Source organism: Meles meles, chromosome 13 (assembly GCF_922984935.1).
Source record: "Meles meles chromosome 13, mMelMel3.1 paternal haplotype, whole genome shotgun sequence".
Classification (NCBI taxonomy): domain Eukaryota; kingdom Metazoa; phylum Chordata; class Mammalia; order Carnivora; family Mustelidae; genus Meles; species Meles meles.
Genome location: NC_060078.1, coordinates 32,595,342 through 32,608,542, shown reverse-complemented (window position 1 = coordinate 32,608,542; position 13,201 = coordinate 32,595,342). Strand labels below are relative to the sequence as shown.

General features: G+C 56.6%; 1 protein-coding gene across 1 annotated transcript in view; it reads right to left on the bottom strand.

Annotated features, from left to right (window-relative positions):
* Positions 1 to 12,697, bottom strand: part of CHST3 (carbohydrate sulfotransferase 3) — a 33,343-nt gene extending 20,646 nt beyond the window's left edge. The window contains exon 1 of the mRNA XM_046027785.1: positions 12,122 to 12,697. The gene's annotated coding sequence lies outside the window, so the exon portion shown is untranslated. The remainder of the gene's footprint in view (positions 1 to 12,121) is intronic.
* Between the last annotated feature and the right edge of the window lie 504 nt (positions 12,698 to 13,201).

Sequence of the window (13,201 nt, the reverse complement as noted above, 5' to 3'; positions counted from 1 at the left end):
AAAAATACAAAGCTAAGGGTCCATTTCTGGGTAGAAATAGAGACAAGAAAAGGCATTTCCACGGGAGGGCAGGCAGCCATTAAGCCCAGGGGCCAAGCTGCCTAAGGGGCCATTGTGCCTGGCCAAAATCTACCCTAAGGCTGAGCCCAAATCCACTGTCCCCAGAGTGCTCCCTGATCTAGTCCCCACAGCCATAACCAGTCCCCCAGAGGAACAGCACTACATACCCCCCTCCCCAAACACACACCTCTGTCACCCTTTCCTCCTTAGAAGCCCTTTTGCTCCTCCTGGTCCTCAGGCCAGCCCTGTACCCAGCCTGGATTTTTACCACCACCCTTGCCTCCATTCTCCAGATGAGAGCATAAGGTTCAGAGAAGCTAAGCAACCTGCCCAAGGTCACCCAGCTGGAGATGCAAGGCCGAGGCATGAAGAGCAGCGTCTGGTGACATTCAGTCTCCAGCACACTGCTCTCCTGGCACTCTTTCTTTCTCTACCTTGCTCCATTCTTATGAATTAGAGTTAACATTTGCTATATAGCACCACATAAATATGTCAGGAAAGAAGGGAAGGATGCAGAGAGAAACGGAGGGGATGGGTGAGATGAGAGGAGCAGGGGAGGCCTAGGTCACCTTCAGTCTCACCAGGAACGGCAGTGAAGGGTGGACCTGTCGGTGTGAGCCCCAGCACCTAGGGGACCCTAAGCATGCTCTCAGGCTGGCCAAGAGGCAGTATGTCTAGTCAGATCACCAGCGTGGGGCCCTGACCCCCCAGGCCACAGCTGCAGGCCCCAGCCCAGCCAGACAAGAGGGGAAAATGGAAGAGAGGCAGCTGGGAATGCAGGAGAAAGCCACCCTTGGAAGCTAAGGGGCCATGCCGGGGCTGCAGGGGCCTCTGTGTCTCATGAGTGGAGTCCAAGGTGACTGCTAAGGGGGGCTGGGATGTGGCTGCCAGCACAGCCGGGGAGGGAGGACTCACCAGCTTAGCGATGACCGCGGGGCAGGGGTCATACTAACTGGCCGGGACAGCTACTCTCCAGCTTGTGCCTTTCACCATTTGTACTTCTCCTGTTGTGTACCATGGGCATGTATTACTTAATTTATAAATTTAATCAAACTAAAAAAAAACCAACATTAAAAGCAGATACCAGTTTTCTACCTATAGAAGTAGAGGCAAAGTTCTTTTGGGGTGAGACTCTCATTTTGGAAGACATTTGAACAGGCCTTTGAATTTAAGTCGAGGCTAAGCCAGAAAGGACAATCCGGAGACAACGAGAAGTGAGACAGCCCCTATAGTCAAACTTAAGTCTACTTTCCCTGCAAGAAACATGACAACCACCCAGAAATTCTTACTGTGGTGGTTGCAGGGAGTACCTGGATTGGGTCCCCTCCCTTCTGGGTGTGGGGGGGGATGGCCACCCCTGAAGCCTGAGGGGTCCTGGGGGCTAAGGGGGGGGAAGCAGGGTCAGGAGGAACCACCCTGCAAGACTGTGGAACCCTGGGGGATCCCCACATATCTGTGGAGAGGGCCCCTGGGGGTGGGCTAACCTGGGACTTGGGCATTAAAAAGGGGATGAGGGACCCCTGAGAATCTGGCCCCTGTCCGTTGAGTCACATGCCAGGTTAACCCCTAAGCCAGGTATCTGGTGGAGGCCCTTTGTTTCCAGGCCAGGCCCACTAAGGTGGGGGCCGGTGCTCTGGTGGGGGAAGGGTCCAGCCTGGAAGCCTGCGGAGGGCCCCTAGGCTTCGAAAGTGCTCCTGGGAAAATGGTAACTCATACTCTTCTCTCACCCCAGAAGGTCATTCTTGAGGCAACACAGGAGCACAGTGACTGCAGAATGAATCCGAAATGCAAGCCTGAGAACAGAGCCAGCCGGTACCCATGTCACCCGTGTCACCCGTGTCGGAGGGGAGGCTAGCTGCCCCCTCCTGTCCTTGCAGACAGAAGACTTCAGTCTCATTTCTCTCCTTTCCAGCCAAAGGAATTCAGGTGAGCCAGAAAAGCTCTCTAAGCCTCAGTGTCTTCACCTGGAAGATGGGGCTAACCGTGCCTCCCTCGTGAGTTGTGGAGGGGGAGGGCACCGTTTTGCACAGGGCTGGGCTCCAGCTAGGGCAGCTGGGGCCACTGGGGCGGGTAGAGCTGGGAGCCTCAGCAGCAGCTGCTACAGCCTGGCATCCTGCGCCTGTGGGCGGGGCTGAGGAAGCTGGCGCTCAGCCCCTCTGGACTCACACGCCTCTTCCAGGTCTGGCCCACCAAAACCAGAACAGACACCCCCTGCACCCCTGTGTTCCTTCCAGAGAGGTAAGATTCACCCCCAAAGGGCCACATAATCAGGCTCTGCACGGCCAAGGAGCTGGGTGCTTTCTGCCACTTCCTTGGAGATCCAACATCTCCATGAAACACTGGGGAGTGATTCACACTACTGAAAGATGAAAACTCTCTGGGCACTTCCTGTCTGCGCCGCACCATTTGGCAGGCCTGGGTTCATACACCCTACCTCCTGTGACTCACTTCATTTTGCAGCTGGATCGCAGAGTGGCTAAGAGCGTAGGCACAGCTAGAGTTGGACAGCTGAAGATTTGCAGTTTGGCTGTGTGACCTTGGACAAGTCACCCACCCACTCTGGGCCTCAATGTTGGCATCTGTAAAATAGGGCTACCTATTTTACAATAAGACCGATGCAAATAGATCACTCAGCCTGAGAATGCTTAGTCCATAAAGAGCTCTCAGATAACTGTACCTACCAGGAAGGCAGAGGCCTTTAGGACCTGGCAGAGTGCTGGGGACACAGCTCAACCAGGCTTTACTTTTTAAAAGTGCTTCCAACACTGGAATGCCCAGAATTCCAATCAGAGGCCTGGTCAAGGGTATAGTATACTTTTGGAAGTTCCTCATGCCTATCACCACTTCCAGAAGCTTCTGCCACAACTGAGCTTACAAGTAAGGGATGGGAGGAAGCTGACCTGGCCCGGCTACTCGGGACTGGAGGGGCCCTTGCAGGACTTTGGGCACAAGGTCATCAGAGGACCAGAGGGCAAGAGAGCAGACTGGCAGGTAGGTGACAGACCATGAGACTCAGTGAGGTCATGCTTTCCCAGAATGACTCAGTAGTGCCCTAGGATGTAAATGGTGAGAGCTGTGTGCTGTGGCCTCAAGGCCTCCCTGTCTCCCTGCCACCCCCGCTCTCCCTGTGGCCTGCAAGGTATCTCTCCTTCCCCATCCTCTCCTGTCCCCCACCTTCCCCCAGGGGCCCATGACTACAGCATCAGGGCACAGCTCCGGGCTGTGACCCCCATGCTGCCTCTGTCATGTCTCTCCTATCCCCATACGGACAGAGCGAACTGCCAGACAGACTTGGACTTCGTTACTGCCTCCAACTCCTCCTGGCCAAGTGGTCTGGGGTGGGTCAGCCTGCCTCTCTGAACCTCAGTTTCTTCATCTGGAAAATGGACACATGGCTAACAACCTTGCTGGGCTGTACAGGTCTTAGTGAGATGGTCTGTAACTACTTGGCACAAGCAGGCACTTAGCAAATGGAAAGTATGGCATTCAAGGGCCTCGATGATCTGACCTCAGTTGACTTTTCTAACGGCATTTATTTAAAAAATAAGAAGTAATAGCTCATTCTTCTCGATGCTTACCATACGCGAGGGACTGCTCTGAACACTTCTTCAAGACATTTTTTTTTTTTAAAGATTTATTTATTTATTTATTTATTTGACAGACAGAGATCACAAGTAGGCAGAGAGGCAGGCAGAGAGAGAGGAGGAAGCAGGCTCCCTGCTGAGCATAGAGCCCTATGTGGGGCTTGATCCCAGGACCCTGAGATCATGACCTGAGCCGAAGGCAGAGGCTTTAACCCACTGAGCCACCCAGGTGCCCCTGCTCTGAACACTTCTATAGGGACACATTTTATTTTCCTATTACCCCCATGTGATGGGTACTGTTACATCTCCATTTTACAGATGAGAAAACTGAGGAACAGAGAGATGAAGCACTTTGACCATGGTCACACAGCAGGTGAGGAGCAGGGCTCCCCTTCTCTTGCCAGCAGCCCACCTGTGTGGGCTCATCACAGCTGGACCCGAAGGTGATTACTTGTACCCAAGTCTCCTCTCTCTCCTTCCAGCCTGGGGGGCACCTTCAGCCACCCCCAGGCCACCCCGCACAGTGTCGGGCTTGAGCGGGCATGCAGTACCCGCACAGGCGAGGCCCAGGCTGAAGCACCTAATGTGTGCTCCTTGGGTGGTGGGGAGGAGAATCTAGGACTTGGGAGGACCCCCCTACTTCTGCAAGAATGTCTTGAGGGCTGCAGCTAGAACCAGCCCCGGCAGGCAGGCTGCCTGCTGGGCTTCCTCTTCTCTGCTGGGGGAAAGGACTCAGCCACAGGAGGCCTACATTGCCTGGGGGGGGGGGGGGGGGGGGCAGGTCTGAACCCTGGAGGGGCTGGAAAGACATCCTTCCGTAAGGGGACACATCTGAGAACCACTTGCTGATGGGGTTGAGCAGTGGGGCACTCACCACCCCACCTAATTCAAAGGTGCCTCCAAGAGGGTTTCAGGTCCACTGTCAGGACCCCAGCCCAGCCCAGCCCATCACATAGGATAATGCCTGCAACAGGTCACGTGCCCAGGGTCCCACTCTCCTGTTTCCACCTAGTCTCACACAAAGCCTCTGGTCCACATCAGCTGCTTCCTCCAACTCACACGACTCCCCCCACCTTGCCCAGACTCTGACCACTCCCCTACCACCCTGGGAGGACGGACCTGCGTGGTGAAGCTTCGTGTCCCATCTGTTGCTCTCGGTTCCACAGTCAGGTGGGGACTTGGGGGGAACACCAAGGGGAGCAAGACATGCTGTTCTCACAGAGCTCGCTGCCTGCAGGAGACCACAGACCATGAAAGCAGCAATGGCCACACAGTGCAGTGAGGTGTAATGAGAGGAGGGTGTAGACAGCCACAGGGAGGGCTGCTGACCTAGGCTTCCAGAGGGGACACTCAAGGGGAGGCCAGAGGCTGAATGGGAGCTGGCCACAAGGAAGGAGAGGCTGGAGAGGCTACAGAGAGCAGGATGCCTGCGTCTGGGGAATGAGAACAGTATGGAACAGGGAATAGTGCAGACAAGGGGAAGGGAGGCTGGGCCATATGATCTGCACCCGTGGAAGCCACCAGTGCCCAAAGCAGCTCGGCACCTACTCCAGGGTGGGGGTCTGTCTTGCTAGAATACCCCTAATCTGCCAGCTTCTCCTCGCCAGTTTAAATCCCTTCCCCTGCCATCTGTGCCACTTCCTGAGCCCAGGTCATTGCCAAGGGGAAGCAGCGATCAGCCGATGGTCGGCCTTGCAGAAGAGGCCCTCCTACCATCAGGAGTGCTCTGTGCAGGTCAGCCTGGGGGCGGGCCGGGGGCTAGAACCTCCACCCGCAGGACCCTCGCAGGGCTGTGGCAACCCCCGAAGGCAGCCTCCCCTAAGCCACCGGGTCAGAAAGCAGCGGTCTGGCCCGGCCAACGATGAAGTAACTGTGCTGTCAGGCCGCAGTCCCGGCCATGTGGCTCACACACGGCGGGGCCCGGAGCGTGGCTCCGCTCTTCTCACATCAGCTGGGGGATGTGGGCCACCTCTCCTGCCTATCAGCTTCTGGGTGCCTGTCTGCGAAATGGCAATCCCAGGGTGCCTCCCCCACGAGCTTCCTCTTGAGAACCGAGCTAGTGCAGGCCCAGAAGTCCTGAAGGGTACAGTCCCCACTCGGGCTTCCTGTGTACTTGACCACTAGGCACCTGCACCACACGGAAGACAGCAGGAATGTGTGGAGAGCCAACAGCTCCTCTCAGATAAAAAAAATAGGGGGCCTGACCTTCCCGGTCATGGGTCACAGGTGTTTTAGTTCTTCATTCTGCCCCTCACCCAGAGGCTGACTTCCCCTTCCTCACAGGTGCTAGGTTTCTATCTCAGGCCTCTTCAGATAGGTCTGTCCTTGACCCTGCAGTGATGAGCCCCGGGCTGTGTCCAGAGCAGAGCCAGGCCCCCACGGTCCAGCTCATGTGCCCTAGGCCTGATGCGAGTTGTGAAATGCCTTGCTGAAAATTGGTGCCGTCTCAGTCGGGGGGGCGGCCCAGTTTGTTTTCAAAATATTTCCTTAGATAGCGCTGCTTTGGCTCAGACCCCTCAGCACTTTCCAGAATCCTGCAGATGGTGAGGCAGCTGGAGGAGAAGGAAGGAGAGTGGGGAAAAGAGTGGGGGAGGCCTGAGGCAGCAAGTCAGGTGGCTGCGTGGGCTCTCACCGGCGCTGGGCGAGTGTGAACAGGCACTCACAAACGCAGGTAGGGAAGCAAGTCCACCTAGAGAGGGGGCTTTCTTTTTTTTTTTTTTTTTTTTTTTTTTTTTTTTAAGATTTTATTTATTTATTTGACAGAGAGAGATCACAAGTAGGCAGAGAGGCAGGCAGAGAGAGTGAGAGGGAAGCAGGCTCCCCGCCAAGCAGAGAGCCCGATGCGGGACTCGATCCCAGGACCCTGGGATCACGACCCGAGCCGAAGGCAGCGGCTTAAACCACTGAGCCACCCAGGCGCCCCGAGAGGGGGCTTTCAAATGGTGAAGCTGTAGAGCCTTCTTCTGAACCAGAACCTCCCTCAGAAGCCCGGTGTGTACAACACACAAGGCAGGGAAAGGCCTGGAGCCTCCTCCCCTCAGGCCTCTGACGGGTCCCCACTGCACTCTGGGGCTCCGTGGAACCTAGTCTGGAAACCCTTCCTGCTAAAGGAATTCCCACCCTTTCCTGGGGTGTTAGTACCAACACCGTTTTCAAATAACGAGCTTTCTGAGGGAGCATGAAATTATTTTCCTCATAAATTCTAGTTTGAGTCCAGTACAGCAAATGACACACATTCTGAGAATCAGGGTTCCGAAAGTACGTACAAAGGGTTTGATTCCACTCACTGACAATCTGTGGGTACCTCTCTGAGAAGTCTTGTGAACTTGAGTCTGAGTATGGGGGGCAGAGATTGTGGAGAATCATACTTTAACACTGGCCTAGTTCTCCGTACAGGCCCATTTCTAAACTCCTCACATGTATCAATTCATTGACAGCCCTATTGCCTATGACCTATTACTGATTAAGAAACTAAGGCCCAGAGAGGTTACGTAACTAGCCCAAGGTCACACAGCTACTAAGCAGGGCTGCAAGCATTCCGGCTTTAGGATATGTGCTCTTAACCATGACTAATTTGGGATGATTGTGTTGCATCTACAAATGTTTTGGTATATAATGTGCCCATGTATTTACTGAAATATCTCTGGGTGGTGGACCTATCTGAGTGAGTGAGTGTGTGTGTATTTCAGCCTGCGATAATGTGATGGCCTGTGAGTATGCGGTATGCAGCTTCTCTCCCCCCAGGGCTGCAAGTTATGGGGCTCACCCCAATTCTCTCTCAGGAGCCTGGCGTCAGCATGACAACCAAGCTCCCCCCAAGCTTCCCGGCCAGAGGCGGGACCCAGAGCCTCCCAGCAGTGTCTGCTCCCCAGATTCCAGAGGTTCCAATTTGCCAACCCAGCTCGGTACAGTCACATGCGATGGAAAGGTCCCTCAGAAATTTTCTGGGTCCCAGTCAGGAACTCTCCCCACCCAGAGCCCTGGTTCTCCCTTTTCAAAAATGCACTGGAGTTATTAAACGATCATGAATTCGCTTCCTACACTATAGACATAGCAACTTACACCGGTGTAGAGCTCCTTGAAACCTCTGGTGTGAACTTGAACTTACCCCACCAGCACCCTAAGCTGATAGGGCCTAATCTGATATGACTCCGGCCAAAAGCAAAGAACCTTGACATTCAAGTTAGTCCCCAAAGCCTTTCAAGGTTAATGTACAGGTTTGAAGGGTTTCTTCACATATGAGCCCCACCTTGTGTGGGGAGGGGGGCACGAAAGGGGAAAATTAGCTTTGGTCCATCTACTCTAGACATTTAAGACACAAAACTTCATGCGGTGCCACAAAACCGGAAAAAGCCCCATCATTCTCTACCACCAAAGTCCAACTCACCAACCGGGAGACCACCCTCTGCCTCGCTGAGTGGGACCAACGCCAGGAGACTTTCAGATGGAGCAGGGCTGAGTGGGCCCTGTAGGCGGCCTTTCCTCCCTCATGTTCCTCCCGGTCCCCGCAGCTAACGTGCCAACCTCCCGCAGCACAAGGACAGGCCAGCAGTCTGCTTCCCTGACTTTTGAGGCTCCCAAGTCAAGGAGGGGCTGGACAGGGAGAGGGGAGGGAGGGGGGAGCTGGTGAAAGCAGCCAGTGAGCCAGGTGTAACCATGAGAGGCCAACACAGAGCTTCCCAGGCTGGCCTCTGGGAGGGCTGTTTACTTGTGGTATTCAGGAGATGCTCAACTGGGAACTGGCTTATTTACTTTCCACACTTTCCTCCAAATCCTTTTCAGAGTCCTCTAGAACCCCAGTGATAAATGTCTCAGGGCCCAGAGAAACCCACAGACCTGCAGCACACAGCCATCTTTGTGGAGCAAGGGGGTGGGTAGGGGAAATGTGGAGGGGAGAGGCAAGACCGGGAGGAATGAAGGGGTGCTGTTCCTGGTGGCTGGGGGCTCCCGTTGCCTACCTGCCTCCTCTCTCCACGGCGGTGGATAAGCGTGGGGGGAGCAACCGGCCAGATCTGGGGCAATGGAACCCAAGACTGAGTGTGTCTACCTCCAGCACAGAACACACTGTCTGGCAGGCCAGGGACCACCCCACCCTCATCCGTGGAAGCCACATGCTCAGGCAGAACAAGCAGCATTCTGTCTCGTATTTAGTCATCAGAGAAGAGGAGATGACATTTTTTACTTCTGTTTAAGGAATGAAACGCGGAGCTGTTTTCATGACAGGCAGAGACCTCTGTGAGCCTTTCCTCATGGTGAGAATTCTCTTGGCTCCCCTGCTTTATGACTTCCCAGCAGAGGCCTCGCCCGCAGCCCCTCCCTGGGCTTCACCCATCCCCTGACCATGGTCCCCAAGTACGTCCATGTCTCAGACGCTGGGATAGAGCCAGGGTACAAAGATGAGCGCCCCCTGTCCCTTGGGTGAGGCAGCTTCTCCCCACACCCAGTCTCCCAACTTCTATCCTGGCCAGCATGCCCACTCAGCAGTGGAAGCGGGAGAGGGTTCTAATACCTACAGCTCAGCTTGGTCAAGGTTCTTGGACTCCCCCACGTGGGCTCCCTGGGGAAGGTGGACAGGGCCTGCTGGGTAGTGATCAAACTCTGCTCCTTATTGAAGGTTACATTTTTCCTGTGTATGGACACCTTGGGCAGAGCCATGAGAGGCGCCCATCTCAGCCCTTATGGGGTACAGAGTACTAACCAGACTGAGGAGAGTCGCCCCTAAGTGTCTGCAGGGGTGCCTGGAGGCAGCCCAGCCTGCAGTTCCCTCGCTTCGTGACCTCGGGCATCCATTGCACTTCTCTGAGCCTCATGTCCACATCTATAAAGTGGGGACAGTGACCACTGTCCCTCTGTGGGACATGTTATCACCCCCACCCCAGCTCTGCCCCACCCATCTCTCCGGAGACCAGAAACCACCCCAGGGCACGCAGCAGGCATGGGAAGGACAGCCACTACATGTTCCTTTATGTTCACCAGGCAGGAGGTGGCAGGTGAGAGCTGATTTCCCTGTGGGATAAATTTCCACTCTGGTCAGGGCCGAAGAAAGAAGGAATATAATAACCCATTTGACAATGTCTGCCTGGCCGTTTCTCGCAAACCCAAACTTATCACTGTATGGTCACAAGTGGCAGCTTTGTCTCCACTACGCAGCACATCATCTCTCACTGGAATTACTCAAGTATCTCCCTCCAGTCACTTCCGAATCTCTTGTCATTTCCAGACTCCGGTACTACATGGGATGTTCTAGCAGCCCACACCCACATTTTGATTTCCCGTGGCCCACAGTATAACCCAGTCTGGGCAGAGTGTGTGGCAAAAGGACTGCAGTCAGAGGCCCCAGGACCATGTTAGTAAGTAGCCCATGTTGCTTCTTTGTTGTCGTGGAGAACCAGTAGGGACCATAGAGATGGCCTGGCATGGTGGAGACAGCTTGAGTTCCAGAGTCAGGCTGTCCAGATTCAGATCCCAGCTTTGTTCCTCATCCGCTGTGTGACTCTGAAAAAGTTCCTTAACTTTTCTGAGCCTCAGTTTCCTAATCTGCAAAAGAGGGATAAAACGCTAACTTCATAGGGATGTAGGGCTCAATGAGACAATGTACACAGAGCTCTTGATTCACAGAAGACACAAGGTAGGAAGGTGATACAGGGAAGGACTGGCTGCAGCATTCCACCTGAAACTGGAGACAGCCAAGTCCTGGTCACTCCCTTCTCTCATCTGGGGCCACAGTTCTGGTGCTGCCCATATACTTTGCTAATTTCAGCACTGAGGCCACAAAGGGACAGGGGAATGACACATTTCCTTGTGATTCCATGGCCAGGTTGTCCCATATCCTTGCATGCTCTCAATCCCATGGCAGCAGGGAATCTCTCCCAAGACTGCTTCTAATCCCAGTTCCAGGAACATGAGATGTTTCAGCTCCCCTGGGAAACTCACGCCAGCTGGCACGAAGGAAACCACCCTATGCTCAGTACAGGGACTGTGACTACCCCTCCACCTGCTGCCACTGCAGAGCCAAGCCCCTGCTGCTGGAGGACCCAGCTCCTAGACCCTTCATGAGACCCATTTCCAGCCAGGCCAGCAGGAGTCAGGAAAACACCAAACACCATCCTCTGCTTAGCCAGATGTATACACATGGAGCCATTCCTACTGCCCCTCTTAATAGGAAGCACAAGCCAATGATGAGATTCAAGTCCCCAGCACCAGCCCACATGGATGGCACTGTGAACACGCTGTCTGGGCCACATCTCCAGACAAATCAGGCAGGGCTCCCTGGAACCACTCAGGGCCCCTTCCTCTGCAGGAAGGCCGATTCCAACCCAGCTGAGGCCACCAGACTTGGTTCATAATGAATCCTTAGCAAATATTAATGATTGGTGGTATAAATCATCCAACAACTACTGAGTACTCACTATGTGCCAAGCATGGGGCCAGGTCCAGGACAACCCCTGAAATGTCCTGGGACCCCAGCACACCAGGGTATCTGGAAGCAAATGCATCTTCAGATGCAGCAAAAATAGTGCTTCTGCACTGCCCTGGTTTCCTCCTGACCTTAGGAGACTTCAACATCCCCCACCCCGTGTACGTGTACACACACACACACACACACACACACACAGACACACAGACACACATCCATCCAGGGCTGGAATCTCCTCCGCAGGTCCTCCTGGAGGTCCTCTGAGGAAGCATATCCGAAGGGGGGGTTGGTGGTCTGTGTACTTTCCTTGGCAAGCCCTGTCACTGCCACCACCCAGCTGTCCCGCGCTGCGCAGCACCGGCCTGCAGCCTTTCCCACTAGGCTCACAGAGCTCAGCACGCTGGGTCCCGAGTTTGTGAATCACTCCCCCCTCTCTCCCGGCCTCGCCTCCGGAAGGGCTGCGCACACCCAGACACATCACCAAGACACCGAGTTTCCACACCGGACTCGCTGCTGATGAACCCCAAGATCCGACTGCAGTATCCGCTTTCCCCTCCCCACTTCCAGCCTCGGGGTTGCGGGCCACGACTTTCAAAGACAAGACAGCCCCTCCCCCGGCCCATAGCATTTTGGGGGCTCCTCACTGGGGGGCTGTAGGGGCACTAAACAAAGACCGTGGATTTATCTGCGGGCAGGAGGGCATGCTTGGTCTCAAGATCCAAACCCCGGCGCCCCCGGAGTTGTACATTTCGGCCTGCAGCGTGTGCCGGGGTCGGTGTGGCGTGTGCTCCCAGCGAGAGCGCCGTGTGTCTGTGGCTTGAATGATGATGAGCTGCGAATACCTGGCAGCTGTGAATCTGAGTGCGGGCTGGGTCTGGGGGTCGCGGGTGCCTGCGTGGAGTTTCCCCTGAGCCGGGGACTCCCTCTCCCACGCTCCCTTTCGCCCCCTTTTCCTTCAAAGTTTGGCGGGTCGCCCAGACGGGGAAGGCTGGGGGGCGCACGGCTGGGCGGCCTTGCCCGGGCCTCGGAGGCGGTTCCGGGACGCCGGCGCCCTACTTACCCCGGCCGCCGAGCGTCCTCCGGCGGGGGCGGATCCGACTGCCCGCGGCTGGGGTCCGGCGCCGGCAGCATCCGCTCGCAACTTGACCCTCCTTTGCGCAGGACGCGGCAGAAGAGGCTCGGTCGCTCCGATCCCTCGCGGCCCGGGCTCTGCGCCCTCCCCGGAGGCGGCGGCGGCGGGGAGGGAGGGAGGCGCGGCCCGGCCGGTTCGCACGCCGAGCGGGAAGCGGCGCCAGGCGGGCGCCGTCCTGCGCAGCGAGCGAGCGAGCGGTCCTGCCTGGCGCCCTCCCCGCTCGGGCCCGAGTCGGCGAGCGGCCGGCGGCGGCGGCGGCGGATTCCTGAACCGCGTCCAAGGCACCCGGGGAGCCCTCCTCCTCCTCCTCTCCTTCCTCTCCCCACCCAGCTCCCAGCGCGCCCGGCAACTTGGGAACCGTTGGCGAAGTTGGCTCCGCTCGGGCTGCGCGCCGGCCGGGCCTCTGGGTGGAAGGAGGGGAGGAGAGGGAGGAGCTGAGGGGGAAGGAAGGGGGGCCCGCCCCCGCCCCCGGGGAGCCGCGCGCTCCAGGACCCCTCTGTGGGCCTTTGTTTCGGGTGCTGCACCTCCGCCCACCTCCTCGGGGATTCGCTGGGGGGGCCGCTCAGATCTCCCACCCCCTCCGAGAGAGGCTGGGAGGAGCTCCGGCCCCGGGGTGGGTAGGTGGGGGGAGAGGCGGCGTGGAGATCCGCGAGGCTTCGCCCTGCCAGAACCTCCCAAGCCATTCCCGGCCTGCCATCCTGTCTCCCCAGAGAGATCCCTCTGGCTGCGCTGGTTCTCGACCTAGAGCGGGGTTGAGGAGTGGGGGAGTCCAAGTGATGGTCCCCCAGGGCTTTCAAAGACCAGAGAACACCCTCTCTGGGCGGTCACCGGTCACCCACCTGCCTTACCGTCTTCTCGCGCGGCTCCAGTCAAGAGTTCCCTTAGACCAGGGAAGCCAGAAGGAAGTGGGATCCACGCGGGCTCCCCAGGGCGGCTTCGCCTTATCTTCCCACCCTTCTGGGCAGCTGGCGCCTCTGGCGGAGGGTGGGGTGGGTGCTGCTGGCCCAC